This window comes from Phacochoerus africanus, chromosome 9 (genome assembly GCF_016906955.1).
Source record: "Phacochoerus africanus isolate WHEZ1 chromosome 9, ROS_Pafr_v1, whole genome shotgun sequence".
In the NCBI taxonomy this organism is placed as follows: Eukaryota; Metazoa; Chordata; class Mammalia; order Artiodactyla; family Suidae; genus Phacochoerus; species Phacochoerus africanus.
The window spans coordinates 105,212,604-105,231,124 of record NC_062552.1 but is presented as its reverse complement, the minus strand read 5'-3'; the positions used below and the strand labels follow the sequence as shown (position 1 = coordinate 105,231,124).

Below are 18,521 nucleotides of genomic sequence, written 5' to 3'. Positions count from 1 at the left end.
TTGGCTATTCTGGGTCTTTTGTGCTTCCAAACAAACTTTAAAATACTGTGTTCAAGTTCTGTGAAAAATGTCCTTGGTAATTTGGTAGGAATTGCATTGAATCTGTAGATTGCCTTAGGTAGTACAGTCATTTTAATAATATTAACTCTTCAAATCCACGAGCATGGTATATCTTTCCATCTATTTGTGTCATTGATTTCTTTCATCAGTGTCTTATAGTTTTCAGAGTACAGGTCTTTTGTCTCTTTAGGTAGATTTACTCCTAAGTAGTTTATTCTTTTGGGTGTGATGGTAAATGGATTGCTTCCCTAATTTCTCTTTCTGATCTTTCATTGTTAGTGTATAGAAATGCTGTCAATTTCTATGTGTTAATTTTGTATCCTGTGACTGCTGAATTCATGTATGAGCTCTAACAGTTTTGTGATAGTCTTTAGGATTCTCTAGGTACAGTATCATGTCATCTGCAAATAGTGATAGTTTTACTTCTTCCTTTCCAATCTGAATTCCCTTTATTTCTTTTACTTCTCTGATTGCCATGACTAGGACTTCCAAAACTTTATGTTGAAGAGTAGTGGCGAGAGCAGACATCCTTGTCTTTTTCCTGATCTCAGTGGGAATTCTTTCAGCTTTTCACCACTGAGAATGATGTTCGCTGTGGGTTTGTCATATATGGCCTTTATTATGTTGAGGTAGGTTCCCATTATGCCCACTTTCTGAAGGGTTTTTATCAGAAATGGGTGTTGGATTTTGTCAAAGACTTTTTCTGTGTCTATTGAGAGGATCATATGGTTTTTATTCTTTAGTTTGTTAATGTGGTATATCACACTGATGGATTTGCAGATATTGAAGAACCCTTGCATCCCTGGGATAAATCCCACTTGATCATGATGTACAATCCTTTTAATGTATTGCTGGATGTGGTTTGCTAGTATTTTGTTGAGGATTTTTGCATTGATGTTCATAAGTGAAATTGGCCTGTAGTTTTCTTTTTTTGTGGTATCTTTGTCTGGTTTTGGCATCAGGGTGATGGTGGCCTCATAGAATGAGTTGGGGAGTGTTCCTTCCTCTGCAATTTTTTGAAATAGTTTCATAAGGAGAGGTGTTAGCTCTTCTCTAAATGTGAAGCCATCTGGTCCTGGACTTTTGTTTGTTGGAAGTTTTTTAATCCCAGTTTCAATTTCAGTTCTTGTGATGGGTCCATTCATCTTTTCTATTTCATCTTGATTTAGTCTAGGCAGATTGTATTTTTCTAAGAATTTGTCCATTTCTTCTAGGTTTTCCTTTTTATTGGCATATAGTTGCATATAGTAGCCTCTTATGATCCTTTCTATTTTTGTTATGTCTGTTGTTACTTCTCCTTTTTCATTTCTAATTTTATTGATTTGAGTCCTCTCTCTTTTTTGCTTGATACGTCTGGCTAGGGGCTTATCAATTTTGTTGATCTTTTCAAAAAACCAGCTTTTTGTTTCATTGATCTTTTCTATGTTTTTCTTTGTTTCTATTTCATTGATTTCTGCTCTGATCTGTATGATTTCTTTCCTTCTACTAACTTTGTCTTGTCTGTTGTTCTCTCTTGAGCTGCTTTAGATGTAGTTAGCTTGTTTAGTTGAGCTTTTTGTTTCCTGAGGTGGGCTTGTATTGCTATAAACTTTCCTCTTAGAACGGCTTTTGCTGCATCCCATAGGTTTTGGAGTGTTGTATCTTTGTTGTCATTTGCTTCTAGGTATTTTTTAATTTCCTCTTTGATTTCTTCAGTGATCCATTGGTTGTTCAGTAGCATGTTGTTGAGTCTCCACGTGTTTGTGTTTTTTTTGCAGTTTTTTTCTTGTTGATTTCCAATTATATAGCATTGTGGTCAGAAAAGATGCTTGATATGATTTCAATTTTCTTAAAGTTACCAAGGTTGAATTTGTAGCCCAGGATGTGATCAATCTTCGAGAATGTTCCATGTGCACTTGAGAAGAATGTGTATTCTGTTGCTTTTGGATGGAATGTCCTATAAATATCTGTTAAGTCCATCTGGTTTAATGCTTCATTCAGCACCTGTGTTTCCTTATTGATTTTTTCTGTCTGGATGATCTGTCCATCGCTGTATGTGGGGTGTTAAAGTCCCCCACTATTATTGTGTTATTGTTGATTTGTCTTTTTAAGGTTGTTAGCAGTTGCCTTATATATTGTGGTGAACCTATGTTGGGTGCATAGATATTCAAAATTGTTATATCTTCTTCTTGGATTGATCCTTTGATCATTATGTAGTGACCTTCTTTGTCCCTTAAAACATTCTTCGTTTTAAAGTCTATTTTGTCTGATATGAGTATTGCTACTCCAGCTTTCTTTTGATCCTAGTTTGCATGAAATATTTTTTCCATCCTCTCACTTTCAATTTGTGTGTGTCCCTAGAAGTGAAGTGGGTCTCTTGAAGACAGTATATATATGGATCTTGCTTTTGTATCCATTCAGCCACTCCTATGTCTTTTGGTTGGGGCGTTTAGTCCATTAACATTTAATGTAATTATTGATATGTATGTTATTATTGCCGTTTTATTAATTGCCTTGGATTTGTTTGTTTTTTCCTTTCCTTTTTCTCTTGTTCTCTCCTCTTTTGGTTTGATGACTATCTTTAGTGTTGTATTTGAGTTGATTTTTATTTGTTTGTGCATCAATTGTAGATTTTTGGTATGCAGTTATTCTGAAGTTTTGATATAAGAGTCAATATGTATATGATATTGTTTTAAGTTGTTGTTCTCTTAATTGCATGTTCATCTCCAGTGTCCTGCATTTGTACCTACCTCTTCTCATGATTTCTGATTTTGGTGGCATAATTGTGCATGGATGATTTTGTATCTTTACTGTATATATACCTTTACTGGTGAGCCTTGTCATTTGTGGTATTTTTGTTTCCTGTTGCTGTCTTTTCTGCCTAGAGAAGTTCCTTTAGTATTTGTAAGGCTGATTTAGTGTTGCTGACTTCTCCTAGCTTTTGCTTATCTGTGAAGGTTTTGATTTCTCCTTCAAATCTGAATGAGAACCTTGCTGGGTAAAGTAATCTTGGTTGGAGGTTTTTTCCTTTCATCATGTTGAGTATATCATGCCACTCCCTTCTGGCCTGCAGAGTTTCTGCTGAAAAATCTGCTGATAACCTTATTGGGGTCCTTTGTATGTTATTGTTTTTTTTTCCCTAGCTGCTTTCAAGTTTTTCTCTTTAATTTTGGTCAGTTTGATTAATATGTGTCTCGGAGTATTCCTCCTTGGGTTTATTTTATATGGTACTTGTTGTGTTTCCAGGATTTGAGTGAGTGGTTCTTTTCCCACGTTAGGGAAGTTTTCGGCTATTATCTCTTGGAATATTTTTTCTGTCCCTTTCTCTCTCTCCTCCTTTTGGCACCCTTATAATATGGATGTTGATGCCTTTAACATTGTCTCAGAGTTCTCTGAGATTCTCTTCATTTGTTTTCAATCTTTTTTCTCTTTTCTGTTCCACATTCATAATTTCTACTAATCTGTCCTCCACTTCGCTTATTCTTTCTGCCTCCTGTATTCTGCTGTTGGCTGCTTCTAGTGAATATTTTATTTCAGTTATTGTATTTTGCATCTTTTCTTTAAGTTTTATATCTTGTATCTCTTTGGTCAGTGTTTCTTTGGTAAGTTATCCATCTTTGCCTCCAGTTTATTTCCAATGTCTTGCATCATCTTTAGCTCAACAGTCTAAAGTCTTTTCCTGGAGACTGAGAATCTCCTCATCACTTAGTTGATTTTCTGGGGTTTTTTCTTTCTCCCTTATCTGAGTTATAGTTCTCTGTCTTTTCATTTTTATGGGTTTTTGGTGTGGTGACCTTCTTACAGATAATAGAGTTGTAGCCTCTCTTACTTCCGGTGTCTGCCCCCTGTGGCTGAAGTTTGTATGGGGGCTTGCTCTAGGCTTCCTGATGGGAGGGACTGATGCCTGCCCACTGGTAGGTGGAGCTGATTCTAATCCCTCTGGTGTGTGGGGCTTTGGCTCTGGATGGGATTAGATGTGGCTGTGTGCCTGAGGGGGCCTTTAGGTAGCCTGCTTACTGAGGGGCAGGGCTGTGATCCCACCTGGATTATTGTTTGCCCTAGGGCTTCTCAGTGCTGATGGCTGGGGCCAGATTTTCCCAAAATGGCTATCTCCAGAGAAAGGCATGCTACTGAATATTCCCGAGAGCTTTGCTTCCAATGACCTTCCTTCACAACAAGCCACATTCACCCCTGTTTTCCCAGGATGTCCTCCAAGAACTGCAGTCAGGTTTGACCCAGATTCCTATGGAGACTTTGCTTTGCCCTGGACCCAGTGCATATGAAATTATGTGTGTGCCTTTTAAGAATGGGGTCTTGTTTCCCCCAGTCCTGTGGAGCTCCTGTGCACAAGCCCCACTGGCCTTCAATGCCAGATGCTCCAGGGGCTCTTTCTCCCAGTGCCAGATCCCCACACGTGGGAGTTTGATGTGGGGCTCAGAACTCTCACTCCTGTAGGGAAGTCTCTGTGAACCAGTTAGTTTCCAGTCTGTGGGGCTTCCCAACCAGGAGGTATGAAGTTGTTTATATCATGTAATCACCCGTCCTACCTCTTGATGTGGCCTCCTATTAGTCTTCTGGAGTAGGATGTCTTTTTTAAGGTTTCTGGTCCATTTGGTTGAAGATTGCTCAGTGTTTAGTTGTGAATTTTGTTGTTTTTAGGAGAGAGAAGTTGAGCTCTAGTCCTTCTATTTTGCCACCTTAATCCCATCCCTATAGTTTTTTTTTTTTTTTTAATTTTATAGTGTTGTCAGGAAAAATGCTTTATATGATTTTGATTTTCTTAATTTTACTGTGGCTTTATTTGTGGCCCAATATGTGATCTATCCTGGAGAACATTCTAAGTCCACTTAAGAATGTTTATCTGCTGCTTTTGTATAGAATGTTCTATAAATATCAATTAAGTTCACCTAGGCTAATGTGTCATTTAAGGCCTGTGTTTCCTTGATTTCCTTGATTGATTTTCTATCTGAATGATCTGAACATTGATATAACTCAGATGTTAAAGTCCCCCAGTATTGTGTTACTGCCTTTCTCCTTTTATGGCTGTTAATTATTAGCCTATATATATTGAAGTGATCCTATGTTGGGAGCACATATATTTATAATAGTTATATCTTCTTGGATAGATCCCTTAAGCATTTTGGCTCTTTTACCAGTTCGTGTGTATTGACTTATTTTTTTGGCTGCACCCCTGGCATATGGAAGTTCCTTGGCCACATACTGAATCTGAGCTGAAGGTGCAACCTACGCTGGAGCTGCAGCAACATCAGATCCTTAAGCCACAGCATCGGGCAGGGGATTGAACTCACACTGCCATAGAGAGAACATAAGATCCATAACCCAATGCACCACAGCAGGAACTCCTTACCTTTCTTTAAAGTCTATTTTGTCTGATATGAGTATTGCTATTTATTCCAGCTCTCTTGATTTGCATTTGCATGGAGTACTCTTTTCCATCCCCACATTCAGTCTGTATATGTCCCTAGATCTGAAGCAGTCTCTTAGAGACAGCATATATATGGGTCTTGTTTCTGTATGCATTCAGCCTGTTGATGTCTTTTGGTTGGAGCATTTAATCCATTTACATTTAAGGATTGATGTATCTATTCTTTTGCTATTTTAATTGTTTTAAATTTTTTGCATTTGTTTTCTCTTAAATTTGTTTTAAGTTTCTGGTCTCTTAATTTCAAATGCATTTTCAGTATCCTGCATTTGTAGTTTCCACACAATTGCTGGTTTTGATATCATATTTGTGTGTGGATGATTCCTTACCTTTACTATATGTTTTCTTTTATTGGTGAGCTTTCCAATTTGTAATTTTGTTTCTAGTTGTCTTTTTCTTTTCTGCCTAGAGAAATTCCTTTAGCACTTGTTGTAAAGCTGACTTGGTTTTGCTTAATTCTCTTAGCTTTTACTTATCTGTAATGGCTTTTTATTTCTGTTGAATCTGAATGAAAGCCTTGGTTATATAGAGTATTGTGGGTTGTAGGTTTTTCCCTTTCCTCATTTTAAATATATCTTGCCACTCCTTTCTAGCCTGCAGAGCTTCTGCTAAAGAAATCAGCTGATAGTCTTATGGGGATTTCATTTTGTGTTATTTCTTGCTTTTTCCTTGTTGCTTTTAATATTTATTTGTCTTTAATTTTTGTTGTTTGATTAATATGTGTCTCAGAATATTTCTCCAAGGGTTTACGCTGTATGGGACTCTTTGTGCTTCCTGAACTTGAATGAGTGTTTCCATTCTTATATTAGGGATGTTTTTGGCTATAAACTTTGAAAATATTTTCTCAGGCCCTTTCTCTCTTCTCCTTCAGGGAATAACTTTATTTTAATGTGGTTTACTATTGTCATCTTTGTTAAAAAAAAGACATTGTTTACATTTGAAACTTTTTTATTAGAAATTCAAAACCTTGTTTTTCAACTGCTATTCTTAAATTGAGTTGACCTATATAAATTCAGATGGTTGCTACCTCTGCAACTGTAATAGCAGATCAGTGCACTAAAATCTCTGTAGAAAACTGACCTAAAGATAAGTCTCCTCACATTTAGAAGGATTTAAGCACCTTTAAAGGAACTGTGTGTTCTTTTAAGGCAGAAATAGATTTCATTCTTTTATTTCCCCAAAACCTGGCACTCATATGTCCAATATTTGTGTAATATAATATATAGTTCATGATGAAAGATTTGGGGGGGGTTGTTTATTTCTATAGCCTAAATGTTTATAATGGTGTCTGGCCCATAGTAGGCACTCAGTTTTCCCAAATATTTGTTAACGGAATGCAAAATTCAACTAAAATTGAAGTTACATGCAGGTGCCACAGCTATAAATCCCATAGCCTCAGTAACTCAACTTTGGAAATTTTCTGGATCAGATTATAGTACATTTCTTCTAGGTTAATGAATCTGTCACTTTATTGGCAGACACATGTATTGTGATAGTGGTTATGTCATGATTCTATCTTTCCAACAAGGACCACTGCTGTGTAGTCCTCCTAAATGACAGAGCCAGAAATTACTTAATAATCACCCTTTCTTTGAAAGGGAAACAGAAGAGAATCAGATACTGGGTTTTACACAATACATACATAGAATTTTTTTAAAGTAGCCTTTTCAGAAGTTTGAAATCAGCCAGGATACAGAGGCAATTATATTATGGGTATTACAAAGCAATGAAATTATTCTGTCCAGTCTTTTGCATAAGTGATCAGGAATAACATTTGCATATGTTATATCATATTGATTCTTGCAGACAGAGACTCAATAAAGACAAAAGAACACATGCAAAAATAAATGCTGGGGGTGAAAAAAAAACAAGACACAGATGGAGGCATCTATTATATTTGGCTTTAAAGTGAAAACAACAGGAATAATAGAACAAACAAGCAAAACCAAAAATAAGTGACGACGACAACAACAAAACCCCATCCAGTTCAGTTCTCCTTAGTAAAAAGTGTCTATTTCTATCTTTGTCCTTGCTCATTTCTCCCTCATGAAATACACTTTTAAATGTTATCCCCTTCCCCTTGCCAATATATTAAGCATTCTCTAACAGGATAGATTGGGCGCTAAGGAACTAATAATGATGATAATAATGAGAAATGGCCTCAGAGATATATTTCATGTGTCTTCCTCTATCCTTGTCTTCAGTGGAATAGCTTCCCAGCCAGTGGGACATTAATCATCAGAACAGCAGCTCAGAGATAAAGGCCGGGTGAAATTTCATTGTGTATTACAGTGTGAATTGTGGGTATATGAAAATGGGTCTTTCAGTATCTGGGAGGAGGATGAGGAGAAGCAAAGGAGGAAAATCTGTCATTTTATGTATTTATACTGCTCAAGATGGTCAGAACTGGTTTCCCTTTGTTACTGCGGATTAAAATCATTCATGTCCTTCTGCTTTCATTGGAGGTCACCTCTCAGAAAGGGGGATAAATAATTGTGACAAGTTAAATTCTACCTCTCTTTTTTTTTCCCCCCCTATCTGCCTCTGGGGTGTGTGACAGAGGAAGGGATGGGAGGAGGGGGCCAGTGGAACTAGGAGCAGGACTGTCTGATGGGATAAATTTTCCTATGATAATCCTCAGTTGGGTATCTGCTCTTTTGCTTACATAATGCTCTGAGTAACAAGATTTCCTTTCTGAAGAGCCTTGAATTGAGTTGGGGAGACCATTTGGAAGAGATAGGTAAATAGGATCTACTACTATTCAGCAAGGAACTATAAATGTCTACTAGATCCTTGTTCCAGAAATTGAGGTCCACGTGGACTATTAGAGCTTAACATCATGAGAGAGCTTGCTTGAAATGTATAGTCCTAAGCTCCACCCAGAACTGATTCAGAATCTGGGTTTTAATCAGATCATTCAAGTAATGTGCATACAAATAGTGGTTTAAGAAGCACTGTTCTAGCTAATACATGCGGACATGTGAACATCCTCTCTTTCTCTCTCTCTCTCACATACATACACAGATCAAATGGGAGATGGAAGATTGTACATAAGCCAATCAAATTTCCATGGAGTAATTCTCTCAGTGACTGCTAGCCACTACAGATAAAGTGTGCATTTCTTTTCCCAGACATCACATCCCTGGATACTGAAAAAAGCCAAAGAAGAACCTTATATTCTCCCTTCAGCTAATAGAACTAGCTCTCTAGAGAACTCAAGGCATTAATTAGAAGGCTTCAAAAGGCAGGGCTGTCATAACAGCCTCAGTGTGTTTCTAATTTTTACAATCACTCAAACATGCACCAGAAAGGTATGAAAGCACATCCCACCCCTCCTACCACCTTGTCAAAGACAGAATGGAAATATCCATCTTGAAGCCTGGCTAGCAATGATTACTGCTTAAAGTCATTTCTCTGTCATGTATAAATAGAGATGCATTCTCAGAAAAAAGGAAATTCTTGGACCTTAGCTTAAACTGGAATCATTGATTCTTTTTGACAACTCAAGAGACATTTATTAAGTACTTTATCTTCCATGGAGTGGTTGTTCTGGAATGCCTTCTGAAAGCTTTCAGCAAAGAGGAGCAGATACAAGAAGAAATTATTTTTCATATTATAATGTTAAAGATATTCTGTTCATTTCTCTCAACCTTAAGTATCCAAGCCATGAAATGGGGAGATAGTTCTTATGGCAACATAACAGTGTGTATGTGCTTGTTCTCTTCTCTCAACTTTTATTCCTTCCTCCCTCTAATTCATTCATCCATCAATTCAACTGTCACTGTATGTGCAAGGCATCATATTAGATATATTTTTAAAATGAAGGTATCGGAGACAATGTAAATCTATCCTTATACTTGTTAGAGGAAAAGTGCAGACCAAGGAAGCTAATTGCTATGTCATAGGCCAAATGGTTAATTTAAGAACTAAAAATTTAGATGCTAAAGAGACCTGAATTGGAATCACATTTAAAATAATGACAATAACCACAACGATAATCTTTTATTGAGTTGTACCCATTTAAGCCCTTGACTTATATTATCATAACCTATCCATGAAGTTGATGTTATGATCTCCATATTTTGATGATGAAACTAACCTCCAAGAGACAGCCAAAATCTCACAAGTGGGAAATGAAGGTCCACCCAGAGTCATGGTTTTAACTACTTTATGTACAAATGACACATCCTGACCATTGTTTCTGTTCTCTTTCCTTCATACAGGCTGCTTCTTCACCTTGGACATGAATAACATTGCTCCCTACCTCTGCTTCTTCCCTCTGCAGATGAGTATCCATTGGCTTAATGCAGCTTTCTTTTCTTTAACAAATATTTTCTGAGCCCCACTTTGCGGCAGGCACCATGCCAGGCCCTTAGTGTTGAGTGAGGAACTACAGAAAGATTATTCCTCTTCTCAATTGACTGGTTTTTCAGAGTATCTTCCAAAATCTTTTCAAAAGATCATGAAGAAAACAGTTAACTATGGAGCCAGATAAATTGTAAGGTCATGACTAGGAATAAACTGGTTCATACGACATACTCACTGATCAGAGAAAGAATAACTGAAAGCAGCAAGAGGACTCTACCAACTTACCCACACACATACAACCAGGTAAATGAGCCCCAATTAATTTCTATCCATACTAGTAGAATAAGGTTTAATCAGTGGCCCATTTTTATTTGCCTATATTCAAAGGTAGGTTTTAGAAGAATTAAATAATTTAAGAAAAGACTAAGGTGAAGAAATTGGAGAGGGAGAGTGGGTGATATTACGTTTCCAAAAGTGCTTTGAAAACTAAGTGCTAGAAGCTGCCTTTGCTATTAAGATGACAGATAAGTTCTAAGGAAAGAGAATTTAAGACCAGAAATCAATAGTCTTGCACACTAGACACTAGATACAATAAAATATCTCTGGGACTTTCTTTTTTTTTTTTTTTTTTTTCCTCCAGCACCCACAGCATGTGGAAGATTCTGGGCCAGGGACAAAACCCATGCCACAGTTGTGATCTGCAGCATAGCTGCAGCAATGCAGGATCCTTAACCTACTGCTCCACAATGGAACTTCCTGGGATTCCTTATTCTGAAAGCAAGGAGTTAAGAGCAGCAAAACCACTGCTTGTAACCATCCCTATTAGTGAGTCATCAGAAAGCAGGGCTCTTGGGCACAGGGTGGAGGCGGGGGGCATTGGGGGAGACTGCTTGGAAATGAAATTCGGTCTGTAAGCATTACAAGGCATGTGTACTCTCTGAGAAGGCACTTGTGGATTGTTGCCCATTCATGTGTCTCTAGCAGTATTGACTGAGGGTTTACTTTGTGTCACTGTGCTGTGAGAGTGCCTGAAACAAACATTTTGCCATAACTGCTATGAGAGACAATGAAGCAGAAGGTGACAGAGTGCTATTTTACAGAGGATGGTCAAGGAGGGCCTCTCTGGAAAGTGCCATATGGGCAAAAACTTGTATATAGTAAGGGAATGGGTCATGTAAATAGCTAGGAAGAGCTGCATCAGGCAGAGGAAACAGCAAGTTAAAAGCCACAGAAATGCTGGGTATGTTTGAGCAGGGCTGGGAGTAGTGATGAGGCACTCATCTAATGCGTCGTATTTAAAGGAATGGCCCAAAACTCAGTCACCAAGATAAAGAATACTTTATTGTAAATATTTTATTTTGTCTTTTTTAGGGCCGCACCCGTGGCATATGGAGGTTCCCAAGCTAGGGGTCTAATCGGAGCTATAGCTGCCAGCCTACTAGACCGCAGCAACATGTGATCTGAGCCGTGTCTGTGACCTACACCACAGCTCATGGCAATGTAGATCCTTGACCCACTGAGTGAGGCCAGGGATTGAACCCACAACCTCATGGTTCCTAGTTGGCTTCGTTTCCGGTGCACCACGACGGAACTCCATATTGTAAATATTTTAAAGTCAATGTCAATGCAAAAAAAAATCCATGATAAGCCAAAAAAAAAAAATCAACATTTTAAATAGAGACAAGATCTGGCTCTGCAATTGTACCACCCTCACTCACCTCGCCCTTATCCTGGCTCTGTGTTCAAGGAAGATCAAGAAAACCTGGGTGCCTGGAGCAAGGTTTTGGAAAATACAGTCAGAGAGAAAGGGAGGAGACCCATCCACCACACAGTAAGGATCCAGGCTTCATGTACTTGGCCAGGAATTTTGTTTTGGTGATGGGAAAATTCACCTGGAGCTTCAGGAATATTGGGGAGCTTCAAGGTCAGTAGCCAAGAACTGACGCCACTTCTCCCTCAGCTGTTCAGATGGTCAAAGTATGATCCCACACTTTTTTAGCAGTTCTGGTGGGAAGTTCTACCCTATAAATATCACAAGCTAATTAGAAGGGCCTCTCTACAACCTCTCCTAGTATCTTGCAGACATCCTGCCTGTGAGTGATGAGGACCTTCTCAGAGAACCCTTCAAGTGATGTTTTTCCAGTGCTGGGAAGTACTGATCTATTTGTATTGCCAACATAAGTCCTTAAGGGGTAGGTAAACCCATCAAGTTCTTTTTTTTTCCCCATTAGAACCATGCAATTCCCGAGAGAAAATGTCACTGGAGAGGTCTAGCAAGTATTAGAGTCCAATTTCTTTCCCCCAAAATTATTCTCTGAGAGGGGATCAGAAAGTGCCTCCATGGGGGTAAGGAGGAAAAAGAAGATATTTTTTTGGCCAGGAGCTAAAATCTAATTAGACTGACAAATCTTCAGTGCCTCCCCCAGTTATGAGGCTTGGCAGGAAAGGAACGGGCCTTGGAGCCACACATTATGTAAGGCTGTTAATCAATATTAGTTGAGCCCTGATCCTAAAAATAAACTTCCCCTGGAGGCTCTGTTGTCTTGTGGTGAAAGCAAGGGATGGAAAACTGGTCTCCCTGTCTTCACTTCTATCAAGCTGGTGACAGCAGGGAAAATGTGGAGGGGCCCACGGGGGATAATTTTGGGGTAAGTATAACATGATCTACCTCCTATTATAAGATGGTATTTAGAAGAAGGTAGATTAATTTTGTATCGCAATTTGAGAAAACTTGATGTTCGAGCCAAAATCTCAAAATGCCATAGATAACATGTTGTAAATGTGTGTCATGTTTTTTGTTGAATCACATGAAATTGCCAATATTTGACCACTTTCAGCTGCAAAAAAAATGGCAATTTCATATGCTTCATCATAAAAGAACATTTTACATGTAATAACCACTCAGCAAAGCTAATTTCCACTCTAGAGATCCTTTCTAACGGATGAGTTCAGGGCTATGATTCAATCTGGGACGCTTACAGGAAATCCTTGATGGTTTACAGGTCTTGATATAGACAAAATTATTCTTGTGCTTATCCAACGATACATAGGAAGGCTAAGCCCTGTGAGGATTTGTGGGTCCTGAGAGAGTCTCCTGGGTTGAAGCAACTTTCCAAATGTCTAGCATTTAGTGAAAACTTGTCGGGTAGTCCATGGCCTAAGATCTTTCCACACCTGGTTGCATTTATTACAACACCTCTATGGTAAAGATACTTTTGTGCCCATTTTACAGATAGGGGAAGTGAGAATTAGGCTAATGAACCTGCCCAGAGATAATACAGCTAAGTAACTGAAAGAACCTGAGGTCCAGCCCAGAAAGCTTGACTCTAAGTTGTGCTCTCTTTCCTTCAACATACTAGGACTCCATCTGAAACATGAAGGGTTAGCTTTTTTTTTTTTTGTCTTTTTAGGGCCGCCCCTTTAGCATATGGAGGTTGCCAGGTTAGGGGTCCAATCGGAGCTGTAGCCACCGGTCACAGTCATTGCAACGTGGAATCTGAGCTATGTCTGCAACCTATACCACAGCTCATAGCAATGCTGGATCCTTAACCCACTGAGTGAGGACAGGGATTGAACCTGCATCCTTATGGATGCTAGTCAGATGTCAGATTTGTTTCCACTGAGTCACAACAGGAACTCTATGTTAGCTTTTTTTTTTTTTAAGGGCTGCACCTGTGGCATATGGAGTTTCCCAGGCTAGGGGTTGAATCAGAGCTACGGCTGCCAGACTATGCCACAGCAACAAAGGTTCTGAGCTGTGTCTTTGACCTACACCGTGGCTCACAGGAACCCTGGATCCTTAACCCATTGAGTGAGGCCAGGGATCCAACCCACAACCTCATGGTTCCTGGTCAGATTTGTTTCCATTGTGCCACACCAGGAATTCCTGGGTTAGCATTTTATCACAAGTTTTTGCTTAATTTTTGTTTCTCAATAATTAATACCAAGGCTGAAGTATGCTTCTTAGGTCCCTAGCCTAAAACTGAAAGCAGACCAGAAGGCGGACTTTCCATAGAAGTATTGTTACAAAGCCTAAAAAATTGTGGCTTCCTTCCAGAATTTTTGAAAGTGGTTCACATTTGACCACCACATTTGTGAGTCTGAAAAAGAATGAAATTTCACAAAGCTCTCAGGTCTTTCATTTCTACTGTTTATGAGGATAGTTCCAATCCAGGCTGAGCACTGTGATCTTCTGGTAATTTTCTGGTGCCAAGCAGCCTGGGCCAATGTCAAGGTGACTTTTACCAATGCCAAGCACAGAAAAAAGTGGGTCATGGTCAATATCCTGCTAATAGCTTATAAATGATTCCAAATGGTGATTTGCACAGAACACACTGAGTTCGTTCTTTACTGATAACAACTTTGCCTGGAGCACCTAGGTAAAAGAATACACATTATCCTTAGAATTATTTTTCTCTTGGCCTTTTCCTCTCTCATGGGAACATTTTGGTCATGGTGGCTGATAGCTATCACTAAAAGATTCTTATTTCTCACTTTTGCCTTCTATCCTGAATGAGGACTAAGGAATTGAGGAGTCGACTGAGTCGAACTTTCCTATTTTAGAAGCTGACCTATCAGGGTCGTGATAGTCACTCACCAACACTGGGGTCAGATGTGATGCAATGGATGCGGCTGAGCAATCTCCGGGGCACTACTGGTGGTAGGACCCACAAGAAACCTGATCCAGTTCTCCCCTCTTGGGCCTTTTCTGCTTGAGGGGAGGTTTGGGCCAAGACTCTCAGAATCTGAATCTCTTGTTTCTCCACACCCCATCTCTGCCCCCTTTGTTCTAGTTGGGCTTGGCTTTATTGCTAGGAATCATCCACCATCTCTGACTTGTCAATTACCAACCCAAGATTTGGTCCTTTCACTGTATATCCAATTGCACTCATTCTACAAGGCCCGGTTCCATTTTCATTCTAGTCACAAGCTCCAGCCAAACCATACTATTCACCACTCCTCACTCCCCAACACCCCATCCTCTGTAAGACACTATTTCATATTGGTAGTTAGTGTCAAGCCCTCTTGCCCTCTTTACATTATAAGCTCCATGATGGCAAGGATTCTGGATTCCTCTTTTTGTAAGCAAAAACGTGTGTGGAGAGACATATTTCATAATAGAAGGTACTCTCGAAGGCACATAGAATGCCTGTTGATTTAAAAATGGAAAATAAAATTAAAGATGGGTAATGAGATGTCCCTTCTTGAGATCTAAGAGACTTTTTCTTTGCCAGGACTAATTTCAGTCACTAAATTCTACTCTGAACTTCTTGAAATCAATTTTCCAAGGTCCAACCACCGACACTACTGTCAGTAGTAGCAGCCTCATCTTTTCTGAGTTTGATCTTTGCTTGAAAGGCTACTGACTTGCATACCAAATATTGAGGATAGAATATAATAATGTTAAAACATTAATTCTTCATTATGTACGTGTTTTAAGCATTTTACTTTTATTGGCTGAGTTATCCTCATGACAATCTTAAGATATAAGCACTAATAGTACCTTTTGCTCCCTCCAGTTTTACAATGTGGTAGATTCAGGTTAGTTGCAAATTCTTACTACTCCTCCCATTGAGAAGTGAGGTTTATGTCTCCTTCCCTGAAACTGAGACCTGGAAAACTTTCCAGGAGCCCTGAGCATCCATGAAAGAAGTCCTGGAGTCATGGAGAAGGGACATGGACCCAGGTGAGTCCAGTATTTTCAGTTAACCCACCAAGGCACCTGGTCCATGCATGAAGCCAGACCCTCTAGACAAGCACAGCCACCGAGTGACCTCAGCCAATTCTCTGTGGGGCAGAAGAATGCCTTGCTGAGCCCTGCCCAAATTTCCAACCCATAAAAACGTAATATTTAATGGCATAGTTATTTTAAGCTGCCAAGCTATGGGAGGTTGTTTCACAGCAATAAGTGATTCACCCAAAGTTACTTAGGTAATGTGAAGAACTAGGTTTTAAATCCACTCAAGTACATATATTTGATCATTCTGCTATAGCTTTACCACTGGGAAAATAATAAAATTGTCCAAAGCATACTGATTATCTTAAGGGAAAACCCTCCCATAAGTGCCATGATGCTTCTGATGCTTAAATAATAAGGTACATAATATCTTTGTTCCTGATTTATTCAGTAAATATTTACTAAGCATCTACTAAGTGCCAGATGTTTATCTGAAAATTATCACCCAGCCACCTGCTTTCTCCATGCACTCACCTGCTTTCTCAGTCTTCACTTTCTTTGTTATGCAGGGGAACATCTACAGACAGCTTTTTTTTTTTTTTGTCCTTTTGCCATTTTTCTTGGGTCACTCCAGCGGCATATGGAGGTTCCCAGGCTAGGGGTCGAATTGGAGCTGTAGCCACCGGCCTATGCCAGAGCCACAGCAATGCAGGATCTGAGCCGCGTCTGCGACCTATACCACAGCTCATGGCAACACCCGATCCTTAACCCACTGAGCAAGGCCAGGGATTGAACCTGCAACCTCATGGTTCCCAGTGGATTCGTTAACCACTGAGCCACCACGGGAACTCCTAGAGACATCTTTCTTAACGCAGGGGAAGACCTGATGTTTGGTCACCATAGCTGAGAGTAGTTTTACATAGTCCATGTAATTCATAAGCAGTTCTGTAACAAACTAGACTATTAGATCAAAGGGCCAATTAGGCTGGAGCACTGGAGGGTCATATTAACTCAAAAACTCTTTGTTCACATTCACAGATGGTTAAGAGCAGCACTGAAGGCACTTTGCCCTTTTGCTTTGATCTGAAATCAGCATTAACGAAGGTCTATCAGAAATGAACTGCTTAAATGGTGTTTTGTTATGTTTAAAGAAATAACTGGTGGATTTTTTAATCATCAGATTTTCACATTTGCGAATGCACATGCTTATTTTGTTTCTCCTGGAAGAGTCTAATTTTAAGACAATCTTACTCCAGCAGTATTATCAAAGCAGAGTATCATTTGGAAATGGCTGTAAGATTTCACACCTAGGTGAAAACATGAATGATGGATGTGGGGAACATAGGAAATCCAGTCTCCCCCAATATTCTCCCTCCCCCCACTTTTTGAAGATTTCCCAGAGAGCAAATCTTTATAAGTCTACTTCGTCCAAGAAAACTAGCTGGATCACATTGGGCTGGATCATATTAGAACTCCTGGGACTGGCCTTCTTGACCCAAAGTCTTTGGAGTCTGAGTACTGTCCTAAGTCTTGGATAGAATCCAAGTGTTGTTGGGTCCCCAGTTCTAATATAAGTGTGACATGATCTACAAAATGTACCTGAGACAGGGATAGACTTGGAGACAGGCAGGCTACTGAGCTTTTATAGAACCCAAGGCAAGTTCTTGTGGCTCCTTGGCAAGGACAAAGAGTTCAAAACTCTTAGCATAGTACTTTCCTTTAGCTATTCTTTACAAAAAATACGGGCCTTTTTAACCCTCATCCTAATTTAACCCAATTCGACTAGTTTCTTGGCTTTCCTCCAAGAGTATTGTATGCATTTACATACCCTTAAAAACAGAGTAGCAACAGATTTATAACTCATTTTTATAGCCTTGTCTATAGCAGCAAAAGGACAGATATGTAGATGTAATCCAATTATTACTGGAGTAGAAGAAAAGAAACACCAAAAAGAGGCTATTAGAGAAGGCATCCTCCAGCTGTCCACAGCTGTTGTCCTCTAAAATGACAACAGGCTACTGATGCTTTTGAGTCACAATCACAAAACTTTTGCACCTTGTATCCTCTTCTGGCTTTCTTAGTTTGTATGAATATTTACCCACTATGCTTCCATTTATGTATTTGCTGCAGGAGGGAAAGCTAAAAACCATTAATTACCATGGCTTAGTTCCTGAAATCCTGTGTTACACTAGATCCTTCTGAGGTCAGTAAAAATACAGCCCTGAAAAAGACTACAAGAGCATCCCATTTCTATGAAGAAAAAGCCATTTGCTCCTCTGCTTCCCAGAGTTAGTGGAATGCATTCTGACAGAAACAGAACAAGTCTGCCAAGACCTGTGCAGACAGAACTGTCCTTTTACTAACAATAAACAGATCTGCTCTTGAGCTATAGAGAGTCATAATAGAAATATATATTACCTTTTATCTTCTTTTCAGTGAGTATAGTGAAGTGTCAGGAGTTATTGCTTTAATATCAGTAGAGAAGAAGCTTTTTTTTTTTTTTTTTTTTGGGAGCGTGTGCATAGGCATGCATGTAAAAACATATGAGACCATAAGATCATTAAGTAACCAGAGTCTTAGTAGCCTTCCTAAAATACATAAAATCGGCCTGATGACATCAACAGTGCATTGGCCTCAAATTGTTCCTGTGGAATCATGTAAGGATATGTCTGGCTATCTCTGCTCAAAGAAAAGCGAAAAGGAAGACAACACTTATACCTCTACCTAACTCACATAGACTTAACTCAGAAGAAGGGGTACACCTCAGGGGTTTAATTGATTACTGACTTTAAGTTTACAATGCCTACCGAAGTCAATGGAAAGTTGATGTCAAAGACTCAATTGAACCCATGGATAAATGTCTTAAGACCAAGAAACAGAAAGGACAATTACTGATCTACTGAATCATCTACAAACACTAACTAGGCTAGGGGTCACTTCCCCACAAGCAACTGGAATGTCTTATTTTTTTTGCCAGAGCATTTAAGGCTAATAACTCGATTAACCTTCTATTCTCTACTAACTAGATTTATGAAGTGCCAAGGAAGTCAGCAA

The 18,521-nt window shown here is 39.1% G+C and overlaps 1 protein-coding gene across 6 annotated transcripts in view; it reads right to left on the bottom strand.

Moving 5' to 3' along the window:
- NRXN3 (neurexin 3) overlaps positions 1 to 18,521 on the bottom strand; it is a 1,579,386-nt gene that overhangs the window by 154,758 nt on the left and 1,406,107 nt on the right. The gene's annotated exons all lie outside the window — the stretch shown is intronic.